Genomic DNA, 13444 nt, shown 5'->3' on the forward strand with positions numbered 1-13444 from the left:
CTTTCTCTTGGCCTCTCGTCGTTGGTAAAGAAAACCTTCCTTTTTCTGTTCCTCAGGGCAGAGCTGGAAGAGCTCGGATGCCCTGGCTATCATGGCGTTAAAAGAGCCAATTTTGTCAGGCGGAGAGGCCCGAGGGGGGGGGGGGTGATGATGGGATGTCGGTTGTATCATCGCCGCCGTCGGCGTCCGTCCCCGTCGCTGTATCCGTCGCCGTATCCTCCGGAGGTTCCGGCGAGGGGGATGAGGGGTCCACAGGTCTCGCGGGCACGAAGGGCAGAGCGGGGTGGACACTCCTCCGCTTGTTCGGAGTGCTTCTCGACGGGCCTGGTTCTGGATCCTCCGTCGGGGTCCGTGGTAACCTCGTCCTTATCTCAGTAAATAAGGATTGGATCGCCAACAAAATGGCCGCCAAGCTATCCTGGGGTTCGGGTAATGGCTGCGACGGACGGGATGGCTGCTCCACTGGGCCCTCATCGTCGCTATCTTCGATCACATCAGCGGGAACCTTCCCCTGGGATCGAACCTTCTCGAACCTCTCGTTGAGGCTTATGAACCTCTCGTTGAGGCCTTTCACGGTTTCCACCGGATCCTCCTCGGAGGCTGAATCCGAGTCTGTAATGGCCACCGCCCCCCCCTCTTTTTCCGCCGGGGTCTTAACGATGGTCTGGAAAGAAGATTCCCTCCGCGGTGGCATGGAAACTCTGGGCCCCGAGGCCACCTCCACTGGCGTAGCCTCTGCCGGCTTCGACAGGGCCGCCGCAACAACCTCGATAAAGGCCTTTGCAGGTGGATCAAGGCCCTCACCACCTTAGGTGCGTCCTGGGCCACGCTTTGGGGGGAGGGTCATCGCCTCGCTCCCCCTCGGCTCCCTTCGAGATCGACCGGAGCCTCTCCAGAAGCTAACCCGGGTTCTCGGACTTCCTCTTCCCCGAACCAGAGTGCTGGCTCGTGGTTGATCATGCCGGGGAAGTCACGCCCTGCCTGGCAGTCGAGAAGCCCGACCTTTCGGCGCTCCCGGGGCCCGCGGACTTGCAGTGCTTGGCCTTCTGTTGGGTCCCCGTCGCGCCATCACAGGACTTAGAAGACCGCTCAGACTTTTTCTTCGCCTTCTCACCTGTTGTGCCCTTGTCCAGCCAGGAGGCGAAGCGGGAACAGCGATCTTGCTTGGTCCATTCCGACAGGTTCTTGCAGAATGCACAGTCCTTCTCCACGTGCGTCTTGTCCTCATGAAGGCAGTAGAGACATCTCGAATGCTCGTCCTCCTTGAAAACATTTTGCAATCCGCATCCTGGGCAGCTCCTGAACAGCTTGGATCCGGGTGTCGAGCTTCCCTTGTCCTGGGCCATGTCCGTTGAGGTAGGCCACAGATCTTCTGGAATCCTCCAAACTCGATGAAAACATCACCCTTGAGGGGTGTAGAAGAATTCCGAAATGGGTCCCTGTTATTGGAAGTAGAAAAGGTGGAGCTTGAGGCTCGATTAAACCGAAAAAATGAGAAAAATCTCCTGAAAAAGTGTGAAAACGCAGTAAAAGCTCGAGAACTAAAGCACGAGGACTCCCAACACTTGAACGTGTGGTAAAAATCTGAGGATGGCTGCCAGGGGAGGGGCTTAGGTAGAGGGCAGTCATTGGCTGGGGGGGCAGTATGACCCAGAGATCAGTGATTGGTTACTACTAAGAAAGACAGATCAGAAACAAAACTGATACTGATTTTTTCTTTACTGAGGATTCCCAGCCAGACAACGGGGAATATTCATGAGCATGTGAATCCATGCCAGACCCCATTGCTGGAGAAGTAAAGTCTTGGTGGTTTCCATGAATTTGTCGCCATACATCTTTTAGGCGTAGGTCTTTCATCCGCGTTAGGAGGGTTTCTCGCTTTTTCGGGTTGGTAGGGTTGCCGGAAGCTGTGCTCTGGCTATCCCCATCAGGGTCAAGGGTTACGTTAAATATCCAAACACTATCATTAGATTACTCATATTGCACGCATGTTGCGAACGTTCGTTTGAAAAATGACCGGGTGTCAGTCATGGGTGCATATATATTCAGCAGTGTGAGAGTGCTAATGAACTTGACCTTGGACAAGAACATATTAATAAAAATGGAGATGCTTTCCCTGGTATGGTGAGTGGGCTACCGCTCCAGCCCAACTGAGTTTTAATTTTTCTGACTCTGTTTTGTTTGGTTGGGTTTCCTGCAGAAATACAATGTCTCCCTGTAGGTCCCTCATATGGTTTAGAAATCGCCTGCGTTTTATAGGGTGTCCCAGCCCCTGAATGTTGTTAGTTGCTAATCTGGGCCATTTCATGTTTGTGCGGAGGAGCCTGTTGCAGGGACATGTCGAGTCTACCCAGTGTAGTTCTATCATTGGGTCTACAGAGATTGAGCACGTCATTTGTCATAGTCCCCAAAAACCAAACATTTCGATTCATTTCTATAACCAAGCACAGCATAAGGTTGAACATAAGCCTATAAAGAACCATAAACATATACATATACATTGGGAAGGCCAACCAGCCGGCACTATCCCAATACTGTGCCAAGAAGCCCATGTATGGGTTCTGTGGGTTCGAAGGAGAGGGCTGCTGTCCCTCCACAGATATTGTTGTAGAGTCATGAGTTTATCCATGGAAAAGATGACCTGTCGGGGCTCAAGTGGTGACGAAGAGTGCAATGATGTGGTACCCTTCTTTTGACCCTGTAAAGATTGAGTAGAGAAAAGTTTCCGCCAGGTTTACATGGATTTACGATTCACAATAGGCCACTTTCATGGAGTCGTATGATGCTTCTGTTTTTGTTCCTTCAGACTGGGTCTCCTCCGCGATCACCCAATGGGCTTTCTTCAAATGGGATCCCATCCTCTAGGTCTTTTGCCGATTTCTGTCATTTCCCTTTCATTTGTTGCTGCTCCAGGAGAGGCGAGGAGGGGAGATCTGTTCTTTTAGCCTTCGCCGCCATCTGCACAAGATCAGTTGTCACCAGATTTCGTTGTTGCTAGAAACGCCACGCTATCTCTGGGTCCTCGAAGGAGTGCCATTGTTTATCCAGATGGATGCACCATAACACTGGGAATTTGAGATAGTGTCTGTAGTCTGTTGATGTAAGTGCTTCAAAGATTGGGTTGTAGGCCTTTCGCCATCTAGATACCTCCATCAAGTAATCGTCATTTTCCCCTATGCGAATTGGGGTTGCGGCTCTGTAGGCCTACAGGATGGCCATTTTTTGCTGAAAGTTTAGGAGTTGCATGGTTATGATGCATGGGTGGTCATTTGGTGTAGGAATAGGTGCACGGTGTACTCTCTCTATGGTGTGCTCCCATGCATTGTCCATGTGCAAGGTGTCTCGAAAGAAGTTACAGACATAGGATTCTAGGTCTGATATTTCTGGTTTTCCGGAAGGCCGACCAGGTGGGGATTGTTGCATTGAAATCTGTTTTCCTGATCCTCGATTCTATCTCCTAACCTTTGCACTTCTCTGATGACCCCATACAGGTCTGCTGCTGTCGTTGCACGATTGTCCTAGACTGCACTGATTCCTTGTTCGTTGTCAGTCATTCTTGCGCAGTGAGGCGGTTCTGGACGTCCTGAAGGTCTCGTTTTATGTCTTTTATTGTTGTGTTAATTTCCTGGGCTCACTGACCTATTATCCTCATTTCGGCCAGTATGGTTTGGAGTTGCGTCTGGACATCCATTTCTTGCTTATTCCTGTTGGAGCATCTTGGTAGGTTGCTAATCTGTGAGATGCCAGGGATGCTTTCCAGGCCTTGGTTTGGTCGCTCTGTAGCCCCCCCCCCAATATCCCCTAAGGGCAGCCCAGCACCGAAATGCCTGGCAATTCTCTTCTGAGGAAGAGTACCAAAAGCAACCACAGACACATGTTTCTACCTGGTTGGGCCTCGTCAGTGAGGTGGAGCTGTGCCTCTCTAAGAGCAGTGAGCAAGGGTTACATGTCTGGATTACCCTAGTAATTTAGGGTGAAAACCCAAAGCTACTTAATACTCTGGTTGAGACTCTAACCTGGGATATAGGCCGGTAGTAGAGAAACTCCCAGAATCCCCCCCCCCCTGTACTTGCTAATGATGGACAGTGTGACAGGGCCTCCTCTCATACACTGTCGGGGAAGGGAGGGAAGCTAACCCCACACAGCCCTGTGGGGGGCAGGCCATGTGTGGGCAGGCCCCTCCCTACCACAGCTCACCTACGGTGGCGTCAGCTCCGGCACAGCAGAGAAGTTTGGCGGTATGGATGCACATGATTTTGTATACAAAAATGTAAAATTTGAAAATCACGAATTCGACATGCCTGTAACAAAATAATCCTGTGCATGACCCCTGCCCGTTATTCCCCAAGCTCTAAAACGTGCCTCCTGCTCCTCACTTACCTGCGTTTCATCTGCACTTCTATGGCTCTGTCCCTGCGACGCAAGTTCCGCCTCCTGTTTGAGTGGTGGAATTTCCGCTGCAGGGTCCTTTTTTTCCTTCTGAAGATCCTTTTTCGTCCCCCGCTTTTCTTTTTTTGGGCAGCCGGGGCCACCCCCGAATTCCCTTAATTCCAAATAAGCAGTGCGGGGGACACCCCCACAACCCTTCTTTGACATTTCGGGTTTGCGTTTTTTTTTTTTACACTGCCGACTTTGGCATTTTCGCGCCTACGGTTTACTAGATGCAAAATTTTAGTTCAATTCCAGAGATGTAGCACCCGGGGGTGCTGTCAACATGACAACACCGGCCGTTAGATGGAGGGACGCAGCAGAGGCTCCTAGGAATGATGCTGAGTCCTGGAGAAGCAGGGCCTGCATAGAGAAAATAAGCACCCCCACTAAACCACCAGGGGAAATTAATAAAAGGCCCCCAGGGCGGCCTGTATTATCAACTAACCACCAGAAACATTTATTAGTAAATGGCCCAAGGGAGGCCATGAACATGTATTGCTAGCATCCAGTTTCCCACCAAGCAGCTATATAGAAGAAAACCCCACCAGGAATGGATCTAGGCAGAAACTGAGCCAACAGCATGGTGCAAGGAGGGGGCGGGATTTATGAGCCCTGTTGAAGATTTACAGGCTGTTACACTCCTTGGAGCAAGGTAAGTGATTGGCCTGGGTAAGTAACAAATCCTGGGAGAGGGTGGGGTATTTAAGTAAGTGTGTGCATGGTTTGGCGTTGGTTATTTGGGTGAGAACAAGAGGTGGCAGAGGTAATCCGAGAGACCAGAGGAGGCAAGAGCAACAGGAGTGCAGAGACTACTGGATGGAGTGGGCCTGGGGAGTGTTTATGTGTGAGAGTGGAGAGTATGAGGAGTAGAGCTAGAGTAGGAGTATCGTAGTGGTAGTAGTGGCGGAGGTAGTAGTAGTTGGGAGTAGAGATAATGGTAGTAGAGAAGCCGAGGGGCGAGAGAGAGGGGTATTAAGTAGTAGTAGCGTTGCAGTGAAGAAGAAGATTAGTGGGAAGACATGTAGAAGAGTGACACTGTTAATGGAGTAGGAATAGTGGGAGAGGGAGAATAGTAAGAGCGATGTAGTGGGAGAATAGGAATAGTGGTAGTGAAGAGGGAATGTCACAGAAGAATTGCAATTGGAAGGAACCTAGAGGAGGTTGGAACAGTAAGAAGTTGAGGAGTAAGAGAAGAAGTCAGATCAAAGGGTGAAGGTGTAAAGGCTGAGAGAGAGATTGGAGGTACTGTAGTACGGTGGGATGGGAATATCTTAAAGCCAGTGTAGTAAAGGCACCGTTAAGAACGTGTGTAAGAGACGAGCGGGGGGGACACCGCTTGAAAAAAGGAACCAACCCCATCTTCCGAGAATACTAGGTCAGGCAACGACTACAAGGCCCTAGGGAGTCAGTTAGCCATCGCTTTAGGGAAGCCACTAATTGAACCAGGTAAAACATCAAGAAGATGGTTGTTCCTGCTGCTGGTGAGATAGTAACAAGGACGCCTGGGTTAGAGAGGGGGTAAACTGGCAAGAATCCGAGAAGGACGGTCTTATGGCCAACTTCCTTCAAGACCCTGGTAGGCCTTAACACTTTCCCAAAGAACCCATGGTCCAAACTATCTGTAAAGTCCCAAAAAACACCCTTGGAACTACTTTGGGAGTCAGCGTGGTTATTGGTGGTGGACCACCCCATCTCAACAGACTAAGCAGTGACATCAAGAATGACCACAATACATTATCTTATGCTTGGCAACCCTTATTGGAATACCCGGGTGTGTATCAAAGATACATATTGTCCACTGCATCTCAGTTTGAGTGTCTGGGGCTTGTGATGGGCAACAAAGGGTCTGGAATGTCTGTCTCCCTGATGTGTAGAAGGGAAATAACTTAATTAAATTGTTGTGTGCCACTTGCAAGTTCTCTCTCCTTTTTAGGATGTGTAATGATTTTTTGGACTCCAACCACCAGCAGCCTCAGCCAGCATAGTAAATTGCAAGAGATGATTGGAGTCACAGCCCTCCCTATTGTGGGGTTCATTGGGACTGATGAAGTGCAACACTGTTACTTGCATGGTCTGCAGATTCTCTGATGGTTCTGAATAGGGGTATTTTTTTTTTGCATTTAAACTTTATTAAAGTACAATCCTCCTTGTACCAAAAACAGTTCTAACTCTTATTTTTATACATAGGAAAAGGTAACATGTCCTTACTTCTGAAACGCCTCTGCTAAAGCCTTCTTAGCCCATTTAGTACAACACTGCAGATAAGAACCTTTAAACCAGTTTACCAAAATAAAATCAAAAAACACTCAAACGTGAACCAAGGCAAGTTCAATTTCAGGTGCATAACACAGTAGAATATTGATGTTGGCATACGACAGGTCCCAGCTGCTAAATGATATCAACGAAAAGGATGTCATCTCGTGTGGTTTATGATGGATATTGGGGTGATCGTGACTATTTATGAATATAATTGTTAGACTTCGAACGTTGCGCAGATATGCGAGACCTCCGTCCCCAACTGTCACACAAGAGATATCAAAACCACTCCCTGTATAACCCTTGAGGCCACAGGTGGAGAAGTCCGGAACCACAGAGTGCTGGAAACCCCAAGGAAGCCGTTAAGGAAAAGCGAGTAATTACCAGGCAAGCAAGACAATTCGGAAAGTAAATGAAAGCAAAACAAAGGGTCTTACCAAACTTTGGCGGGGGGAATGAGGGAAAACATAGTGGGTGAAAGGGTTCCAGGACTCACGCGGGCAGGTTCAGGGCATTGCAGAAGTGGGAGGAAACCTCTAGAGATCATACAGACTCCACCTGAGCCCGTTGTTTAATCGGGGTCTTTTCTTGGCAAGAGGGAGAAGAACAAAGAAGTCTGTAGTAATCCGAGGTCAGCAATGAGAGAAATCAATCCTGGGTCTTTTGAACAAGGGCCAAGAGTAATCCAATAGAAGTCCGTAGAACGATCCGAAGTCAGTGTCCAGGGTAACAGTCCAGAGTTCCAAGAAAGAGCACCAAAGGGTAATCCAAAAAACAGTCCGTGGGACAAAAGCCGGGTACAGGTTTCCAAAAACACAAGCTGGATGCGCAAGAGCCAAACAGAGTTTCCAGGAAAACAGCTGTGAAGCGCGGTACGAAAGCGAATCACGGATTTTGTATCGATTGCTTCCTAGTCACGTGACGTGGGACCATGTCACGTGATCATAGATCCAGATCACGTGATCGGGTAGACACGACAACGCGACGCGAATGCGCTTCTCGAAGCGTGCTGCATCCTAGTCTCCACGGCAACTGCCAATGAAGAAAGGGCCGCAAGCTTGAGTGCGGAGTGCAAGCGCCAGGCTGATGTTGCGCCCGTCCACGGGCCGGGCCGGATCGCCAATGTGAGCCCCGGAACCCGTGGGAGGTGAGTGGTGGGCGCAGTCGGGCTGAGGGGGACTTGGAATCACTAGTGGGACGGGCAGAGGGTATGACAATAATTAATTGGCTCCAATCAGATAAATTGCATCATCCGCTCCTGCATTGCGCCATCTATTTTGTTCATGGCGTCCGCATATCACACCCGTGCCCACCAATCCTTCATGCCAGGCCCTGCTTGGGCCTTCCAATGCTTTGCTAACATCAGTCTCACCGCACAAATCAGCCTAGAACACATGGCCTCACAATTTGTAATGTCCCTGCGAATGTTCGTTTCCCAGAAGCAACAGGGGGTCCATTTCCAACTCAAACACACATATTTCTTTAATCTGGGCAACCATTTCCCTCCAGAACCTTTGGATCTGAGGACAAACCCACCACATATGAAAAAGACTCCCAGGGATGTCCCACATCTCTAGCAATGGGGGAGCTCAGGGATCATCTTGTGCAACTGTTCCGGGATCAAGTACAAGCGGCACAACACCTTAAAGCAATTCTCCTTGAGTAGTATGAGATGAACTGCCCGTCCTTGTCCAGATGTTGTACTAGGTCAAGTTATCCTATTCCCATCTAGTTATGTATCCTTGGGGGTTTTTGAACCTGCTAGAATTCTGCACCTTGTATAGAGATGCAGGCCTTACTGCTGGGAGATCACCTATGAATAGATCCTCAAAGTGGGTCGTGTACCGCCCCTTCTGAGCAGTTTGTCATAGCTATCTGTCTGTGTCGTTAACCATATAGGATTGCCTGCATTGTTTAAATGTGAGAGGATGCTTATCTCTAAACATCTGCCCCAGCCTGTGTACCCCGCCGTAGGACCACTGAAGGAAATCGACCATGCTCAACCGCGGGGGGGAATTCACTATTTCCCCATATACCTGTTATAGGAGAGGGGAAGGTAGTTGTGCGTACCGTCACAGCCATGTCCCAATACTCCATTATGGTACTAGATGTTGGAAGTCGCTGCTCCCCCTGTTTCCATGTCCTCGGAGAGAACCAGCACCAACGAAAGCAGGGGGGTCCCCAAGGAGCTCTGCTCTAAATCTACCAAATGTTTTGGGCTATGTGCAGCTGCTTGGCTTTCTAGAATGGCCGCTATTTGGGCAGCATAATGATAACTCTGGGTGCCTGGCACCGCTAGCCCCCCACACCGACTTTGCTGCCTTTATTGTGTGCCTAGAGACTCTTGGAGACCTCCTAGACCAGATGAACCTAAAACATGCAACTGAAAATCTTTTAATGCCGCCCTAGGGATCCAGATCGGTAAGGCTTGGAATGTATACAGTTGCTGCGGCAGTATGGTCATCTTGATCGCTGTTATTCTTCCCAGCCAAGAGATTTCGGAGGCCTCCCACTGTATCAGGTCTTGTTTAACCGCAGCAAAGTGCAGCAATATATTGGATGCATATAGGTCAGCGTAGTCTGCTGTCAAATGGAAACCCATATTTTTCAGGGAATGAAAGTCCCATGAGTATGGGAAATTTGACTTCAATCGTTCAACCATTTCCGGTGATTGCTAACTAACTTAAGGAACCGTGGACCAAAACCAAACCCACCAATACCATAGATAAATATGCCCAATCTATGCAATCAAACGCTTTCTATGTGTTGATCGAAAGTGCAGCCATTGCCCGCTTATGTTTCTGCACCCAGGCCGAGATGCCCACCATGCGTTGAATATTATCGAACGCCTGGCGTCCTGAGACGAACCCGGTTTGGTCCGCCGCTACCACTCCGGGCAGCACTTCAGCTAGCCTCATGGCCAAAACATTTGAGCATATACGTGTGTCATAATAGAGTGGGGTCCTTGTCTGGTTTATTAATCAGCGCATGATTCGATTACCCTAAGGATGGTGTAATGGACCTATTTTCAACAAAGGAATGAAACACTTCTGCCATACGGGGAGGGAGAGCCTCAGAACTTTTTTTTATAAAAAGAGGGCTGTGACCCTGTCAGGACCCAGGGTTTTGTGATAGGGGAGAGAGTGAATAGCTTTAGCAACCTCCTCTCTGTTATGGGCATGTCTGGCATTCGCTTGTGGTCCTCAGATAGGCGAGGGAGGCGGGCCTTTTGAATGAATGCATCCTGTTGCAGGCTATCACAGGAGTCTGCTGCAAACAATTCTGTATACTACTGTGACAGTATTTCCATTTTGTAGGCTCATCGTCATGAAACAGTCCTTGCACATCCCTCAACTCCCCCCCCCCCCAATCGGTGTAAGGTAATATCCCCATAAATAATGTTGCCATATATATGGTCGCCTGGAAATGGCATTATTTATGGGGATAATTTATGGGGTAAATGGGAGCGGGGGTTGCAGGTTCCATGGGTTAATATTGCTGCAAAAAAACACCGCCATTCTTGTATGGCGGTATTTTTACAAGGATATTAACACATGCAAACCCCAAATTATGGTACTGTTCCTCTGGGCCTGGAGTTTGATGTACCGTACTAAAAGTGATATTGTCTGCCCACAGTGCTTTTAGTTACGCTCTTGCTACCTGCATCTGTAGGTCTCCCTAGAACCATCCCGCTTGCATTGAGTCTCCCACTCCTGAACCCGCCCCTCAGCACGAGCTTTCTGGGCTGTAAAGCTCTTTCTCTGTGCCAAGGCCAGGCTGATTAGCTCCCCTCTCAGTGTAGGTTTAAGAGCCCCCCCCCCTCCCACCCCACACTCCTGCCAAAGAGACCTCCCCTGTAAGATTTTCCTGGAAACACTGGGTGATTCTTTCAGTAATGGTGGTGCAATTGACATGGTCAGCCAGTAGAGAATTGTTCAGTTTCCACCCCATGGACTTCATCCCCCCAGCCCATATCCATCCTGTTGTAAAGTGTTTGGGGAATGGTCTAAGACCAATGCTATCTCTATGGTGGCCGAGGATATCCCAGAGAGCAGGGGTTGAGCTACCAAGAAGAAATCGTTCCTGGGGTAGCTGCGGTGGACATGCAGGAAATGTGTGTAGTCCCGATGTTGGGGATGAAGAAGTCTTCATAGGTCTACCAAATGCATATCTCTCATAGCCTTCTTAAGAGAGACCATTCTGGCCGCTTCGGCTAAAGCTTATGGGGCAGTCCTGTCCCCCCCCCCAATAGTACTGCATTAAAATCCCCCCTATCACAGGCTTCCACCCTTTAAACGCAATTTATATGAGGGAATATCAGAGCATAGAACTGGTCCTTGTGCTGATTAGGGCTGTACACCAACATCAATCTGTGTATTCAGCCCAATATACCTACCTTGGGCATTTTTCATGACCTTCCCCTGCTCAAAATATAGGGAGCTGGCTATTAAAATTGCATCCCCGCCTTTTTCTGAGAAGACGAAGCAAAGTATTGATGGGGAAACCAGCAGGATCGTAGCCGCGGCCAGTCCTGCAGCAAGAGGTGGGTCTTCTGGAGCAGGGCTATGTCAGCCTTAAGGTGCACCAGCCGGGATGAAATGCTTTTCCTCTTCCTTAGAAAATGTACCCCCTGGACATTCACTGATATAACTTTCACATCACCCACCCCCACAAATCAGTTCTCCAGTTTCTCAGCCATGCTTCAAATATCATACATGTCTCGTATTCCCCTCCGCCACCATCCTTCCAGGGAAGCCCATTCCTACCTCCCGTCTGTGAGAAGCTGTATCCCAATAGCGGGCCTCCCACTGCAATGCACCTTACTTAGCAACGACAGCAAAGGAAAAGGAAATGTTTAGAACAACAACCCTGGGGTGGGCTAAACATCAGAACAAGCTGCTAGAAAGAGAGCGTGTACACCTAATGCCCTTATAATTGCATATAATCGCAAACCAAACCGTCTTAATCAGCCTTGACAACATCTGTAGCGGTTACCCTCTGCAAGCCTGGGGTGTTCAACTCATGTGCCAGCCAGCACTTTTAGTTCGATCTTCGCTCGGTTGGGCGAGGTTACTTATCATGCGAGAGCCTCTGAATCCCTGCTCCTGTTTCTTCTGTCCAACGAGGGCCTCGGTCAATCCCTTCTCCTGATTTCCTCAAGCGCAGTCTGGACCAAGTGGCAGGTGGGAGATCCTGAGAACTCCCTTAAGGCAACTGCATGTCTGCCTCTAGTATCTTAAGAGTTTCCACAGCTCCTCAGAAGGATGCAAATTGAGGCTGGACCCCATCCAGTTGGAACATAATATGAAAAGGATACCCCCACCTGTAGCGGACTCCCTTCTCCATTAATCAGTTGGTCGATGGCCTCAAGATCCGGCGCCTTTGGATCGTCCCTTGAGAAAGGTCCTGGAACAATTGAAGGGAGGATCTCCTATATTCCAGGACTTTTGGAAGATAAGGTCTTTGGTTTTAAAAGAAGTGGATCCATGTCAAGATATACATGAGGAGATTCTGCCTCATTTGAAGGTTGGAGTATCCCTGGGCATTCTGTCAAGCATGAGTTCTACATCCACATCTGAGTATTTTCTTAAACAATCCCCGAGCATATCCCTCCAAGTCTTGGTCTTTGATTTACCTTGGTATCCCTCAGATACAGACATGTTTTATGCGTGAACTGTTTTTGGCATCCTCCTGCCTCTCTACCACAGAATGCCCATAGGCCGAGCGCCACCACCCTCTGCTCCTGGGAATTTGCCTCGTCACAGAAGACAGATTCCAGCTATCCCAGCCTGGGTTCGTTCTGCTGCACATTGTGGGTTCATTCCTGAAAGGAGATTTCAGTTCCTGCATCGTTGATGCCATTTCCTTCTGTATTGACTGAAACAAGCATAGGATATCACCTTTAGTGGCAGGTTGCGAGTCTTCATCCACAGCGGGTGCCAGATCGGAAGCCGGTCTCGGCTGCTGGAGCGCCTCCTTGATGGAAGTCACCGGCTTTTCTTTAGCTGTACCAGGCATTATTCTGTGCATAAGTGAGTTGTGGTGGAGAGAAGCAGAGGAAGGCACCACAATCAGCTAGAGATGTGAGAAGTACCCTCCGATGCCCCCCCTGGGACTACAAGCGTCTCCAGAAGCAGATCAGCACAGCTCCAGCTGGTCACCCTCACTCTGCACTAAGCCACTCCTCTGCAAGCCTTGCACCTACTGTAACCTCCAGCAGTGGAATGGCCCAGGCTCCAGTTCAGCAAGCCAGGGACATATCGCTATAGGGTGAGATGTTCCAGAACACAAGGTTAGGAGAAAAACAGAGTCCTTGTACCCTGCATCGAGGCTAGCACCTGACCACCTGCACCATTAATGGGTGATAAATAATGCCCTCAAGGTCCCACTCTTCCGCTGTAATGCCTGCACTCCCGTTCTCCGCCACCACCACTCCAGCCTCTACAAGGTGCCCGCTGGCACAGGTAAGCATGGCAATGCAGCCTCCTATCAGCCCCTCAGGAGTGCGAGTAGCTTCATGTACTCTAAACAGAAGCTAGTTAAGGCCTGCTCGCTGTCCCTGGTGAAATTGGAGAGCCAATTCCACAAATTCCTCACCCTGTCCCTTGTCGACTCTGTGCTGGCGAGATCTCCAGTATGCGTCGTCCACTCCGGAGCTCATGCCTCTTGGGAAGGTCTCCCCCCACCGCTAGAGTGCCGATTTCAGAGCCATTGCCATCTCCCCAGCTCCTGAAACGTGCAGCTCCAGATCCCTGGG

At 49.5% G+C, this 13444-nt stretch overlaps 1 protein-coding gene across 3 annotated transcripts in view; it reads right to left on the minus strand.

Moving 5' to 3' along the window:
* ACOT11 (acyl-CoA thioesterase 11) overlaps nucleotides 1-13444 on the minus strand; it is a 1040268-nt gene that overhangs the window by 175402 nt on the left and 851422 nt on the right. The window lies entirely within an intron of this gene.

Source organism: Ambystoma mexicanum, chromosome 1q (assembly GCF_040938575.1).
Source record: "Ambystoma mexicanum isolate Mex_15411 chromosome 1q, UKY_AmexF1_1, whole genome shotgun sequence".
Lineage (NCBI taxonomy): Eukaryota > Metazoa > Chordata > Amphibia > Caudata > Ambystomatidae > Ambystoma > Ambystoma mexicanum.